General features: G+C 42.0%; 1 long non-coding RNA gene across 1 annotated transcript in view; it reads right to left on the reverse strand.

The window, feature by feature from the left end:
* Positions 1 to 16,265, reverse strand: part of LOC127672034 (uncharacterized) — a 665,744-nt gene that overhangs the window by 142,376 nt on the left and 507,103 nt on the right. Inside the window, exon 4 of the long non-coding RNA XR_007974819.1 lies at positions 13,079 to 13,157. This is a non-coding gene — a long non-coding RNA (uncharacterized LOC127672034). The remainder of the gene's footprint in view (positions 1 to 13,078; positions 13,158 to 16,265) is intronic.

Genomic DNA, 16,265 nt, shown 5'->3' on the forward strand with positions numbered 1-16,265 from the left:
GAGATGACCAGACTCCCCTGACAGCAGGAAGAGACCTCCTGCTGCTACCCCCTAGCACCAAGGACTCAACAATGACCCCAGGAAAGTCTCTGCTCCCTGATATGTAAGTAAGAGTGTAAATATTTGCCTTGCAAGGTACTCTTCTGAGGTGACTCATAGGCTGTTGAGTGATGTCTTTCCTTACATTTCATGTAGCAAGCAGCTGCTCAGAAATTCATTAATACTTTTTCCCCTCCACCCCCTTCTTTCTCTTCCCTCATCTCTTCCTATTCTAGAGTTCAATAGTGAAGATCCAGTGTATCCCTCTGGCCTGTGTTCCCTCTCCTCTTCCTTTTGGTTTTCATACACAGGGACTACTAGGTAGCCAGTCTGGCTTCAAACTTGATATCCCCCTGCTTCAGCCTCTGGGGTGACAGGATTACAGGATGCTTTGCCATTTCTAGATTTGGGGTGTTCTTTTGAAAGGGACTACTTTTATTACTTTCTAGCTGTCCTGTTCTGTAGCAATCTATAAGAAATGTGTGTGCAAGAGGGAGAATCCACTGGATATATAAGCCCTGACTCTCAGAAGTGATCACATGGTAACAGACCAGCTGGCTGAGGCTGGTTAGTGCTAACGAGCTTGTCTTATGGAATGGTGTAAAGGTTTAGAGAGGGCGGTTCTACAGTGGCAGAGGCTTTACTGTTAGTTTGGAGCTGGGGGCTGCGGGGTGAGATGAGATCGTTCTGGAGGAGACATTGAAGAAGTGGGTTGGGCCATGGGATGACAGATGACATAGCATTCAGGTTAAAAAGTTCTACCTTGAAGGGCAGTAGTATTATCCGAGCTATGGCAGTGCTGTGAATTCTAACGTCCTCGGGGGTCTGCGTCTGAGGTCCACACCAAGTGAGAGGGGAATCCACCACTGTGAGGGTCCAAAAAGGGAAACTGAGTGCTCCAGATGGCTGCAGAACCACCAAGGTTGGAGCCAATATCATGGCTGAGAATGGGCAGAGCTCCCTCTGTTTGACTGAATTGAGTTATACAACCATGCATCCTGGATTTGGAAGTGGTTAGGCGGGACCAGTGGGATGGGTGGATCTTTACCTACTTTATTACATAAGGGCTAAACCTTGTTAGAAATAGTTCACGTTGGGCCAATAGCAGAGACTTTCAGAGAAAACAGGCAGATCTTCCCATGCCTCCATTGCTACGTCCCCTTCTCTGTATCATTTTGGGTACATTGCTGTCATCATTTTGCATGTACATGTCCAATTGAACCGGTGACTCACAGGAGCTGGTGGAAGAAGCAACCTCGACAGAGCATCTGCTGTCTTTAAGCCCCCAGGCTGATAGACTCAGGTGAAGTGCAGCTGACATATGCAGCTCACTAAGCTATTACATTTGCATTTTATATTGAACTTGCCTGTAATCCTCTCTTTGGTAGACGGAATTGATATTCCCGTCTGATGGCAGATGCTAAATTACGAAGAGCTTCCATTAAGGTTTTGCTTCAGTGATTATACTGAATATATAGAAAAGTGCCGCAGCAAAGCATCCAATGCATTGGGCTTTCGTCTGTCCAGTCTGCTTAGTGGCTTAATTTGGATTTACAAAATAACCTCACTCACCTCAGACCCCAGCTATTCAGCAATGACTTCATTTCTGTGGAATCTATAATAGTAATAGCAATAAAATGCTCTAAGAAGTCAGAAAAACAGTCAATGAAGTCATATCATGGAAATACAGAGGCTGTAGAGGGTCCAAGTGTTCATTCTCAGTTGGACTGAAGCTGTGTATGTGTGAATGTTTGTGTGCACATGCAAGATGCATATGTGCACATGTATGTGCATGTGTGCACATGTATGTGCATGTGTGCACCTGTGTAGGTGTTTGTGTGCATGTGTGTATATGTATGATGTGTGCATGTGAGTCTGCACGTGTGTGCATGTTTGCATATACATATGTGCATGCATGCATGTATTTGTGCATGTGTGTGTATGTAGAGGCCAGCGATATCAAATATTCTTAATATCTCTTCACCTTATTTTTTTTTTTTTATTTCTTTTTTTTTTTATTATTCGATATAATTTATTTACATTTCAAATGATTTCCCCTTTTCTAGCCCCCCCACTCCCCGAAAGTCCCGCAAGCCCCCTTCTCTTCCCCTGTCCTCCCACCCACCCCTTCCCACTTCCCCGTTCTGGTTTTGCTGAATACTGTTTCACTGAGTCTTTCCAGAACCAGGGGCCACTCCTCCTTTCTTCTTGTACCTCATTTGATGTGTGGATTATGTTTTGGGTATTCCAGTTTTCTAGGTTAATATCCACTTATTAGTGAGTGCATACCATGATTCACCTTTTGAGTCTGGGTTACCTCACTTAGTATGATATTCTCTAGCTCCATCCATTTGCCTAAGAATTTCATGAATTCATTGTTTCTAATGGCTGAATAGTACTCCATTGTGTAGATATACCACATTTTTTGCATCCACTCTTCTGTTGAGGGATACCTGGGTTCTTTCCAGCATCTGGCAATTACAAATAGGGCTGCTATGAACATAGTAGAACATGTATCCTTATTACATGGTGGGGAGTCTTCTGGGTATATGCCCAGGAGTGGTATAGCAGGATCTTCTGGAAGTAAGGTGCCCAGTTTTCGGAGGAACCGCCAGACTGATTTCCAGAGTGGTTGTACCAATTTGCAACCCCACCAGCAGTGGAGGAGTGTTCCTCTTTCTCCACACCCTCTCCAACACCTGCTGTCTCCTGAATTTTTAATCTTAGCCATTCTGACTGGTGTAAGATGAAATCTTAGGGTTGTTTTGATTTGCATTTCCCTAATGACTAATGAAGTTGAGCATTTTTTAAGATGCTTCTCCGCCATCCGAAGTTCTTCAGGTGAGAATTCTTTGTTTAACTCTGTACCCCATTTTTTAATAGGGTTGTTTGGTTTTCTGGAGTCTAACTTCTTGAGTTCTTTATATATATTGGATATTAGCCCTCTATCTGATGTAGGATTGGTGAAGATCTTTTCCCAATTTGTTGGTTGCCGATTTGTCCTCTTGATGGTGTCCTTTGCCTTACAGAAACTTTGTAATTTTATGAGGTCCCATTTGTCAATTCTTGCTCTTAGAGCATACGCTATTGGTGTTCTGTTCAGAAACTTTCTCCCTGTACCGATGTCCTCAAGGGTCTTCCCCAGTTTTTTTTCTATTAGCTTCAGAGTGTCTGGCTTTATGTGGAGGTCCTTGATCCATTTGGATTTGAGCTTAGTACAAGGAGACAAGGATGGATCAATTCGCATTCTTCTGCATGCTGACCTCCAGTTGAACCAGCACCATTTGTTGAAAAGGCTATCTTTTTTCCATTGGATGTTTTCAGCCTCTTTGTCGAGGATCAAGTGGCCATAGGTGTGTGGGTTCATTTCTGGATCTTCAATCCTGTTCCATTGATCCTCCTGTCTGTCACTGTACCAATACCATGCAGTTTTTAACACTATTGCTCTGTAGTATTGCTTGAGGTCAGGGATACTGATTCCCCCAGATTTCCTTTTGTTGCTGAGAATAGTTTTAGCTATCCTGGGTTTTTTGTTGTTCCAGATGAATTTGATAATTGCTCTTTCTAGCTCTGTGAAGAATTGAGTTGGGATTTTGATGGGTATTGCATTGAATCTGTATAGTGCTTTAGGCAAAATGGCCATTTTAACTATATTGATTCTGCCGATCCATGAGCATGGGAGGTTTTCCCATTTTTTGAGGTCTTCTTCCATTTCCTTCTTCAGAGTCTTGAAGTTCTTGTCATACAGATCTTTCACATGTTTGGTAAGAGTCACCCCAAGATACTTTATACTGTTTGTGGCTATTGTGAAGGGGGTCATTTCCCTAATTTCTTTCTCAGCCTGCTTATCCTTTGAGTATAGGAAGGCCACTGATTTGCTTGAGTTGACTTTATAACCTGCCACTTTGCTGAAGTTGTTTATCAGCTGTAGGAGCTCTCTAGTGGAGTTCTTTGGGTCACTTAGGTAGACGATCATGTCGTCTGCAAATAATGATAGTTTGACTTTGATGTGTGCATGTGAGTCTGCACGTGTGTGCATGTTTGCATATACATATGTGCATGCATGCATGTATTTGTGCATGTGTGTGTATGTAGAGGCCAGCGATATCAAATATTCTTAATATCTCTTCACCTTATTTTTTTTAATACAGGGTCTCTCACTGAATCTAGATCTTGCTGATTTGAGTAGACTGGCTGGCCAGGAAGCTCCCAGGATCTGTGTGTTTCTACTTCTTCAGTGCTGGGACTATAGATGTTTGGTGCGTCCAGTTTTTACAAGAATGTTGGAAATGTCAACTCAGGTCCTCATGTTTATACAGCAAGCACTTACTTCATCGAGCCGTCTTCCCAGCCTCCAGGGCTGCATTTAAGTGAAAAGACTGAATGGTGCTCATGGCTATAGGCTCTGGGAGATTCACTGCATGGTGGGAAGCTGCTCTTCGTGGAAAGAAAGACTGTGAAACAAGATGTGGGCTCTTTGATCTTGGTTCTCATAGAGGTTCCCTTGGGCATCCTGCTCTCTATGGGAAATGAGTAGATAAGGGGTCACTTCAATGCAATTGGCAGGGGAGGACCTGCCCGGCTGTTTCTGGAAAACTTGCACTTACTTTTTTACAAAGTCCATGAGACTATCTGAACTCACAAGGGAGAGACAAGTGCTGAAGGCACCCATGAAATTCTGGGAAGTGTTACATGTCAAACCAAGAGAGCTTGAACATTCACTGGCAGAAGATTCAAGGATTCCCAGAACCCTGGGCATGGCTGAATAGCTGTCGAAAGATGTGCTAGTGATCCCTTCATGTTCTGTTGGTATTCAGCATGTGGAGACTGCTGTGGTCTTCCTTCCTTCTCAAGACCTGGTGCTTGGCAGAACAAGGCTCAGATAACAAAGGGCTCCTTGGCCACAGACCTTGAATGGTTATGTCCCAAGACATGATTCTTTCAAGTGAATTTAGAGCTGTGAACTGTACAGGATCAAGACAAGAAGTCTATGAGTGATGAACTCGGAATCCAGGATCCAGGGTGGCCCCTACTAGGGCCTAAGGGGCTGGGTGGACCTGGTCATGGGCACAGCTTCACCATACCCCATTTGGAAGCAGACTTTATCTCAGCTGAAAGGATGTCTCAATGAATGTTAATGCCCCATCATTTATTAGAAAAGCATGAGCATCATAACTACGTGTTTTCCTTCTAAATGCTCCTGTCTCGATGCAAGTCTACTTATTTAGATATAATATTCTTGAAATAAGCAATAAAGTAAAGTTTGCCTTTTCACTCTTAAATCTTGAAATTGATATCAGTTCCAAGACAATTAAATTCCACAGAAACTAGCAATTCTAAAATGGCTAGCTATTTTAGACTGGATGAGAAACCAGGTGTTTTAGAAGTCCATAAATATGTATAATATACATTATTGGATGAACTTACATGTGTATAATATATAATGTATTACATATAATTTATATGTTATATATATTATATATAGTATACAAACACATATATGTTTTCTATAGAGGGAATATGGATCCCTTTCTACTCCAGGTTTGTTGTACATATATTTTTTAGGTTTCATAGACACAAAACATCAGTATATGTGTGCATGTATGCATATGTCTATGTGTTTCTCTGGGTATATGTATGGTTATATACAATGCTTATATATGCATGCATTTTGTGTATGCTTGTATGCATATAGTATATTGTATTTAGCGTATGACTGTATGTATGTAATGTGTACTCTGCATGCATATAAGCATGCATGTAGAGTGTATGCATGTATGAACAAGGACAAGGAAGGCTCTATAAAAGATTTCTCTACTGCATCTATACTAGAATTTACTATCTATTTTACTGAGCCCGTGAATGAGGTTGGTCAAAGCTGGTGCGTTCCATTTTTATGTTGAATGAAGTGTTTTTTTTTTTCCCTTTTAAAATTGAAAACCATGCTTTTTTATCCCAAAAGACTGGGTAGGGTAGTATTTTAAAAATAATTCTAGTCATTTAAATTTAAGGCCCTGGAAAAAAAGAGTTCCATCTACTCTCTGGCCCATAGCCCAAAGCATTTTCATTAGCTGGAGAATGGATACGGTTTCGTTCACTTTAAGCCTTGCTGCTCTGTAGTGTTTGTTCAGAGACAAGCTAACAAGTGTCACTGCCTGTGTTGCCCTTAATAATATGTCTCCTTCCCTTGAATGAGCTATTTCAGTTGCATTATTGCCATTTAAAGGTGGCCTTGTGCTTGCACTCCCACTTTCAGGGACTACAGAAGGCATGTTGAATCTCTCCGGCAGGCCCTTGCCTCTTCCATTAGCCAGTTATCCAGAGGAACAGTCACAATTGTTTTTGAAGACATTCACAGAAAAAAAAAGGCCATACGGTGCACATGCTCTGACCCCCACACTTTGTTTTTGCTTCTATTCATGGTGATCTTGCCCAACTATGCTAAGATTTCCTCAGGTTTTAAAATTAATTCATAAAAATCCTATTCAAGCCTTTTCAATGCAATGTTGACATATAAGTAAGAAAGACAGATCACCAATCAGGAAAACTGGAGGGAGATGTGGCCAGGTGTGCTGCTGGGAATCCTACAGTAGCCAGTCAGTGCTTACATTCAGACCACAGCACAGCGGCCAGTGGCTGCTTCCACTTGCACCAAGGTGGCAGATATACAGCATAACAGTTGTAAGCAAATATACAGTGTGACAACAGTTGTCAGCGCAGGTGGAAATGTTAAGCTCTGAGGGGGTGAACTGGCTCAGAGTTGAGTCAGACATTGTTTAAAGCAGAAGATGTTGCATGTGGGCTGTGTGTGTGTGTGTGTGTGTGTGTCTATAGAGGCCAAGCAAGAACATTGGAACCCTTGGCAGCAGTGAGCCACCTGACAGAAGTGTGGGAACTGAACTCAAGTCCTCTGGAAGATCAGCAAGTATTCTCAACCACTGAACTCTCTTTACCCTTCCTCCTTACTTTTTGAGACAGGTCTCTTTATGGACTTGGAATTCACCAATCAGTCTAGACTGACTGGTTAGAATGCCTAATTGGATCCCTCTCTCCCTATCCCTGCCCCACTGCTGGGATTACAGGCACATGCTGCCAGGTCTAGCTTATTATCTGGGTCCTGGGGAATCCACCTGAAGTGCCCAGACTTATGTGGCAAGCAATTTACTGACTCAGTCATCTCCCTGTCTCAACATGGCACTTTTTGATGAACTTTGAAACCAAGTTTTCACTTTTTATTTTCCTTTAATGAAGCTAAGTGTGCTTTTCCTTATGGGGAAGATAGGACAGATGTCCCTTATGACATCTGTCATAAGATTCATAGTCAGGCAGTTACCATCTTATGTACCAATCATTCCTTCATCAGCAATGATATATCAATTAGAAATACACAGTCTCACCAGAATAGCTAGATACCAGATACAGAATACCAAGCAAGGGGCTTGCACACAGTAGGTGCTCAATGAACATCATGCTGATATAAGGATTATATATTACATGATAGAACATTTATTAAATATAATAGCTATTATATTTAATAGTCAACCAAAAATGCAGAGTGGTGGAGCCCAATCCTGGCAGATACAGTACAGCTCCTGCACCCAAGGCTCAGGGACCACGGCAGAAGAGGAAGTGAAAAGCCTGTGTCTCCTAAGGATGCAGGGAGTTCCACCCATCAAGCCTCACCAACACAACTGACAAAACGGATGCTGAAGGAGGACAACAGATAGACACGTGGACTATCCAGCTAATGCGGACTGGGGGAGGGCAGGTCTAGGAGGCCTCAACCCTACACAAAGAACTGCAGGCAACTCAGGAATGCTGAGTGGGTTGGGGGGGACAGTGCTCCCCAGGGAGGAGGACACCAACTGGTCATCCAATACCAAATGGTTAGCCCTGAAAACATGCATACAAGTGACATCATGCAGACTGATCAAGTTGTATTTAAATATTAGAAATATATGTATGCATGCATGTATGTATATATGTATGTATGCATGCATGTATGTATATATGTATGTATGTATGTATGTATGTATGTCTGCATGTATGTATACCCATGTGCACACTCCCAAGTCCCTCACAAATATTCATGTAATAACAATGAAGGAAAAAGTGACCATGAGTTTGAAAGAGAACAAGGAGTAGATAGGATTTGGAGGGAGAAAAAGTAAGGAGAGATCACATGATTGTATTATAATCTAATCATTAAATAATTTAAAACATTATCATACATAGTTATCCATTCTAACTCTCCAGGTCTTTTGGTGTGGGTATATATTCTTTATTATAATTTTTTTTTTGAGACAGGGTTTCTCTGAATATAGCCCTGGCTGTCCTGGAACTCACTCTGTAGACCAGGCTGGCCTCGAATTCAGAAATCCGCCTGCCTCTGCCTCCCAAGTGCTGGGATTAAAGGCGTGCGCCACCACCGCCACCCTATTATAAAATTTCTATACCACAAAACTTGTTCATTGTAATGGTTTTAAGTACCTCGAGTCTTAAGGGAAGTACTTAAGATATTAATTCATTGGTTGTGTGGAATTCCCAATTTTGTCTCCCCTGCCAATTATTGTGATGTGTCATAATGTCACATGTCAAGTCTGACAAAATAGTGACAGCACCTAACACAGCACGCAGACATTGCCTCCCTGTTGAAGGCCTGGACTGCAGCTGGTGGCACTGGGAGGAGACAGTGAAACTGCAGGGTGTGGCCTTGTGGGAAGAAGTAGGTGGGAATACATGTCCGTGAAGAGTATATTGGGACCCTGGCCCTGGCCAGGAATGAGCAACTTTGTCCTGCTATGGTTTCCCACAATGATGTTCTGCCCTGTAACTTGTCCCAAAGTCAGGGAACCATGCAACTATGCATTGAATGCTCCCAAACCATGAGCCAGAAGTAGACATTTCTTCCTTTTAGGCTGATTGAAGTGACAGATGCCTTTGAACTCAGCAGGTAAATCTAGAGCCTTGCACCTCACCACTACCACACACACCACAGGGCAGATGCTAAGAACTGGGAGAATGACTTCAGGGACAGAGAGGTTGGGGAGGTACATCCAGGACAATGGATACAAAAGTAAAGTAGAAGTTGGGACTCTTGGGTTATGTTTGTAATTCTTCTAGTACTCGAGAGTCAGAGGCAGGAGGACTGCTGTGAGTCCCAGGCCCACCCTGGGCTACATGGTGAGCTCCAGATCACGTCAAGGTCAAGGTCACTTAAAGGACTGAGAAAATGCTGCCCACTAGAGTAGTCTCTGAGGAGTCCTGCTCAGAACTTCTTTTAAAGATAACACATTCTGGCTAGATCTTGCAATGCTTGTCTGTTTTCTAGCATGGGAGAGGCAGATGCAGGAGGATTACAAACTGTAGGTTGGTCTGGAGAGTTGTGAGGCTCCAGGGTGAAAACCCTGTCACAAAATGCAAAACATAACTGTGATGGTTTGTATGTGCTTGGCCCAGGGAATGGCACTATTTAAGAGTAGGTGTGGCCTTGTTGGAGTAGGTGTGGCCTTGTTGGAGTAGGGGTGGCCTTGTTAGAGTAGGTGTATCATTGTGGGTGTGGGCTTTAATACCGAAGTGATGGCTGCCTGGAAGTGAGTCTTCCACTAGCAGCCTTCAGATAAAGATGCAGAACTCTCAGCTCCTTCTGCACCATGCCTGTCTAGATGCTGCCATGCTCCCACCTTGATGACAATGGACTGAACCTCTGAACCTGTAAGTCAGCCCTAATTAAATGTCTTTTATAAGACTTGCCTTGGTCATGGTGTCTGTTTACAGCAGTAACACCCAAATACAATAACACAACCCTCTCTGGGAACAGCCAATCACCAATTGCCAGTCTCCAGTTGTATTTGCATACCTCTGGATGCATATAATATCTGTTCTAGGCTATAGCAGTCAGTCAGTGACCCAGCTGCTGTGTATTTACCCCATACACTGGTACTTCTTTACCAGGTAACATTTGGGTAGGGGCTTCTCAGTGGCTCGGCTGAGATGTTACTTTGAAGGGTTCATGGCCTGACTTTATCCTACTTAGCTCTCCTTTCCTGTCCTCGTTTCCTAGGTGAAGGAACTGCCTGTCCCTTTGAAGGCTCTAAAGAGGGAAGGTCTATTTGTGCTACTTTATACATTATAGGCATTCCTCAGAGAGGCCCTTGAAGATCTAATTCTGTTCCAGCTTCTGCTTTGGTGGAGTCTTGAACTGACACAATTGGTATAGCTATTATTAGTGGAGAGGCTGGTGGCTGGAATGTGTATATACTGAGGTAGTGCCTTGGATATGTGAGGCTAATATGATTCTTTTTCTGGAAATAATTACAGACTTATAGTAAGTAAAGATAATAAAGTCCCCCGAGTCTTTCACCCAGTTTCTTCCAATGGTAATATCCTACACAGTCCTATTATGACATTAGAACCAAGGCAGTGGCATTGAAATAATACTGTTTCCCAGTTTATATGATTTTCCTAGTTTATATGATGTCTCTAGACACCTCATAGTTATTGATCACATAAAAGCCACTAATGTAACATTTTTCCCAAGCCAGCAACCTCTATAAACTAAAGGCATAGAGAATGCTTAAATAAAGCTTTAGGCATTGAAACGTGTGGTCAATGGGAGATGTCTACTTAGCAAAAAGCCAATCATCCACCCATTAATCTGTCCATCCATCCATCCATCCATCCATCCATCCATCCATCCATCCATTCATCTAACCATCCATCCATCCATCCATCCATCCATCCATCCATCCATCCATCCATCTATCCGTCTGTCCGCGCATCTGTCCGTCCATCCATCCATCCATCCATCCATCCATCCATCCATCCACCCATCCATCCATGTATCTTTTCATCCATGGATCTGTGCATGCATGCATGTGCATGTATGCATCCATTCATGAATGCATGTATTCGTGCACATGTGCAAGCATGTATCCGTGCTGCATGCATGCATATAACCATTTATCTATCCAAACATCCATTCTTGCTCAGCTCTTTCTGAGTGTTAGGAGTTCTATATTGAATCTATTTTATTGAAATCCTGTTATCAACATGATAGCAACCACTATCACACATCTGTTTGGGTTCAGATGCACTCAGCAAATGGGACACATTGTTGTTTGGTGGTGGGGAAAAAGGTATACAGAGCAGTCCTGAGATCATTTCCACATTGGCAGCATTTCAACTGATAGCAGCCTTCTGCTCAATGGCCAGGATCAGGCCTTTTTATGAGTCATTGTAAAGTGTTAAGTGCATTGACATATACTTCATAAATGCTAAATAATAACAAGTCAGTGAACCCAGAAGTATTGGATTCAGTATTCGAGACATTAAATCCAAGTTATGCTGTTCTAGAAGCCAGGCAAACAAATAAATCAACCCCAAATCAAATAAAGCCACATCCATCCCAGCCAGCAGTGGGTGTTGTCTGGAATGTTCTTTACGGGTGAGTGGCTCTCTCATGAATGGGCACTTGTTAGTATTTTACCTGACAGATCACCCACAACGCCTTGCCTGTAATTTGGAAGAAGAGTTTTATATCCATTCCACAGCAGACAACAGTGACACTATATTCTTAAGGCTCCATTTCCCTTTATTTGATGCCAGAAAATCATATCTGTTGAAGCCCTGGAGAAGAGCAACTGTTACCCCACTGAGCAATTAGACGGATCTTGGTGGGGAGTCTCTGTAGGCAGCACTGGGAGACAGTGTTTGTATTTCAAAGCTAGGATTTAGTTTTCCTCTAAGATGTGAGTCTCTTTAGGGGTCCTTGTGATTCCTTGAGGCACACAACGTGGAAAGCTTGCAATGCCACATAATCCTGCATTGGCAGCAGAAATGGACTGTGGTACGGCCTGAATGGTTTTCCAATTCTCTCTCTAGAGTTCTAACTGTGCCCTGTTGCAGTCCGAATTTGAGATCTATTGACACCACTTCTTTTCTCTAGGAATCCATCTTGGGTCTACAAACATACCCACTTTACCTGAACACACATGCTCTTAGGCATAGTACAGTGATGGTCCCTTTGGGGACAAAGCTCAACTTGGTGTGGCCAAAGAATGACCTCAAAGCAGATCATAAGATGGAAGATGTCAGAGAGCAGCATACAGCGACATGATCACATTTGAACTAGCAGATGGGAAGAGGTACCATTCCACAATAGTCAAGTCTAAAAGAGAAGCTTAAACTCATTCATGAGAAGCAGGCAAGGGGAAGAAAACCAGAGAGGTACTCTCAATATTCAGGCCTAGCAGAGGAAGCATTGCCTAGAAGATAACACTCAAACCAGCCCAGGATCACAGGGCAAAGCCTCCATCAGATGCTGAACTTGATAATTCTATTTCTGGAAATGCAGAGGTGAGCCTGGCTCATCCCAGCAGCATGGTGCACATCCAGCTCTCACAGCTCTGGGTGCAAACACAACAGCATGCCAATGGTTCCTTCATCCACTGCAGCATGTCTCAACCACCCGCAGTGTGCCAGATAGCAGAATTCTTTAACCTCACAGATCCCAACTTGGGGGATGTGGGACAAGGGTTGGGGAGTGACTTTTATAGCAAGCCCTCCAGTGATGGAGGATGTAGGGTGGGGCTGTCCATCACACTTTGGAAGTCACTGCTTTCTTTTTTCAATTCTCACAAGGGTGAAACACATTAAAGCTCAAGCAAACACGTTCAATACAGTTCCCTTCAACATTTTGATTTTGCAGGAGAGAGAATTGAAAGGTTGTATTCTCATCACAGTGTCACCCAGCCAACGACAGAGAGTCAGGATTCCCAGGTAACAACCAACCATAGTGTCTTCTGCACTCACCGTACTATTCCACTTTTTGGATTTCTTGTCCTTCATGTCTGGTGTGCCCATTCACATAAGTAGAAGCTGGGATGCATTTGCACTATGTTTTACGTAGGATTATAATAGCTAAAGTGAAATTGTAACCATGCGATCACTTTTATATCCCTTGGAACAGCTAGTGGGAACTTTCATGTTGCCGAGGTGAATGTTAGGAAAAATGAATTCCGAGAGTAGCTGCACTTACCTTCTTAAGATTACACCCCAAAGATGACAGTGGGGACTTAGAGTGCCCAAGCACAGTGACGGAGCCACCAAACCAGCACCTGCAATACAGCAAAAATAAAGTGTTTCAATAAAATAACATCATTAAAAACAACAACAACACATGCTGACTACACTGCAATAAAGTTAGTTTAAAGAGTTGTAAGGCCACTCATCATTTTTAGGTCAATAACTCGATTTAAATCGTGTGGCCATTGTTCACTTAAAATGTAGCTCTGGTTCTCCATATATTCCAGATGTATCTTAAAATTTAAAAAAATTACATTTAATTAAGTATGTGTGTGTGTGTGTGTGTGTCTGCACATGATGCATGAGTGCATGCGCATGTGTGTGTGTGTGTGGGGGCACACAAGTGTGCATGGGGCATGTGTAGAGGTGAGAGGATAACCCTTCAGGAGTTGGTACCTTCCTCTCATTGTGTGGGCCCTAGGAATGAACTCCGTTCATCAGGTTGGCAGCAAGCACCTTGACCTGCTAAACCCTCTCTGTAGCCCCAAGATGTCTCTTCACTATGACTCTGTGAAGACTAATCCATGGATATGATTCTAAATTGTGAGAAGGACTCCTTGGATATGAGACTCTGATAACTTTTGATACACTGGTTCCTTGATGATTCTCATTAAATAACACCCAGAAAAACAAAGCCACCACATCAAATGAATGAGGAGCCAGAGCAAACATGAGGGAATCTGGTACTAATTTACAGGACTGCATTTATGGACTGGTTGGTGGAAAGACTCATCCATTTATCTGAGACATGATTAAATCTTTCTATGCGCCAGGTAGTTAGTTATTTTGCTTTGTAAGATGTTAAGTTTTCTGACATGAGGCATACTGGTAGGAAAGATGGTACATTTCCCTCTTGAGTCATTTGTAAAAGGACTAAGGTCTAATGATCTTACATGTTGTGGAGACATCTGGGAGTCAGGAAGCTGGAGTCCAGTTCTGGGCAACCCAAAACTGTAGGTGGGGTCTCAACATGAGCACAGTTGATATTTAGGGACAAACAATCATGGGAGCTGTCTGTATATTATAGGTTCTTCAGCAGCATTCCTGGCCTCTCCCTGCTTAATGCTAGCACCATCTCCAAACTCAGTGGTGCCAGCCCAACATGTCCCCAGATATTGTCAAGTGCTCTCTGGGGCGAAATTTTTCCTGGATAGAAAACAATGGATTGTGGTAATAAGAATAATTTTTAGTATCTCTTTGTGACATCACGCATGGGTTTCCTTTCATACTATCACATTTAGAGTTGACCTTCAAATTAGACAGTACTTCTGTTCCACACAGGATATCCAGATGCAGAGACACTAAGACCACTATGTAAGATGACCCAATGACTAGAACCCAGGGCTATTTAACAGCACCGTTTGCTTTTGCTATGAGTAAATTAATAAATAAATGTATTAATTAAAAAATTTATATGTATCCGTATTTTGTCCGCGTGTATGTTTGTGTGCCACTTGTATGCAGTGCCTGTGGAGGCCAGAAGAGCTGTCTCTCTAGCCTTCTTGCTATGAAATGTTTTAAACATTCAAGAAAAAAAAGCACAGGAAAAAAAAACATTCAAGTACCTAGTTTTTGAAGAGAATGAATAATTGTATTTATGCATATATTGCTTTATATCTGTCTGGAGAGAGTGAAATGCTAAATTGGATAACCTCCTTCTCAGGCTTCCTTGATCTCCTTTGGCACACTTTCTTGTCTAAGTGACCATTTTACTGGAGCCAGTGACACACCCTTATAAAGTATAAGAGAATTTATACTTTTCTTACATGTGTGTAACTACACTTAGAAATATTTGATATTCTAAACACACACACAATTAATATTCTTTTAAAACTGTTGTCTTTTGTTTTATGCCGCATTGATTTGTTTGTTTATTTATTTTTATGAGATGAGGTCTGACTGTGTAACTCAGGCTGGCCTTGAACTCACTCCTCTGTCTCAGCCTCCTGAAAGCTGAGATCACAGGTGTGTACCCTTTTGGTGGACACGTGGGCTGCCTTTCTTTCTTTATCATTACAAGGTGTACCTCTGGGAATACAGCTGTGTGGTCGTGCACATGTGGGGGAACATTTAGGAAATACAGGTGGCTTCAGGCGGGGCTTTTGAGCAAGAGGGTGAGCAGCATCTCTGTAAAGTTATTAGATATTGTCAAATTGCTCTCCGAGATAATGGCGCTAAATCACACTCCTTCCAATACACAGCAAGATTGCCTCTTGCCATCCTCGCCAACCATCTGTATTTTCAAGCTTTATCATGTTTTCCTGTCTGACTGAGGTGGAATAGCATATAATTATGGTTTCAAACACTTATGTTCATAACCACTCCACACTGTCTTACTTCTGGAAGCCTCACTCATGCAAACCTAGGGTACACTCCTTTGCCTGTTTCTTGAGGTCATCATGAATGTGTGCGTGCATTTTGTATATACGAAGCACCTCATCGGTGTTGGGGGGGTCACAAACATGTACTCGCTTTAAAGGAAGCAGGATAACAGCAGAAATTAAATTTCAAATTCATTCATATTTCCTTTGGACTTATAATTTCAAAAATTATAAAAAAAGATTACATAAATAGTACAAAGAGTTCCCTCATGCCCAGAATGTCCAAATGACAACATCTTATCACATCTGCATTAGAGAGGGAGGGAAAACTCTGTCCTTCTCCTTTGCATTGTCCTTTCTGTGTATCTCTGTGGACATCCACATACATGCACATGCACATTGTTTTTTCAATGATTTTTATCCCTCAAAATACTGAAAACAAAATCACTTTTACACAATGATGGAACTGTTGTAAAACAAGGAAATTAACATCAATATAATACTGTAGCCTACATGTCTTATTCACATTTTATCCACTATCATATCATGTCTATATCATGTTATGTCATGTCACATCATATCATATGTTATATATCATGTCATATATTATGTCATGATACATCATATATCATGTCAGGTCATATCATGTCATATCATATATCATGTAATATGTCATATCATGTTATATCCTGTCATATATCCTGTCATATCATGTCATATCATATCATGTCATATATCATGCCATAACATATAATGTCATGTCATATATCATGTCATATCAGGATTTTCACACTATGAGAAACATTTTGCCTTTTCCAG

The sequence above is a fragment of the Apodemus sylvaticus genome, chromosome 21 (assembly GCF_947179515.1).
Source record: "Apodemus sylvaticus chromosome 21, mApoSyl1.1, whole genome shotgun sequence".
NCBI lineage: Eukaryota > Metazoa > Chordata > Mammalia > Rodentia > Muridae > Apodemus > Apodemus sylvaticus.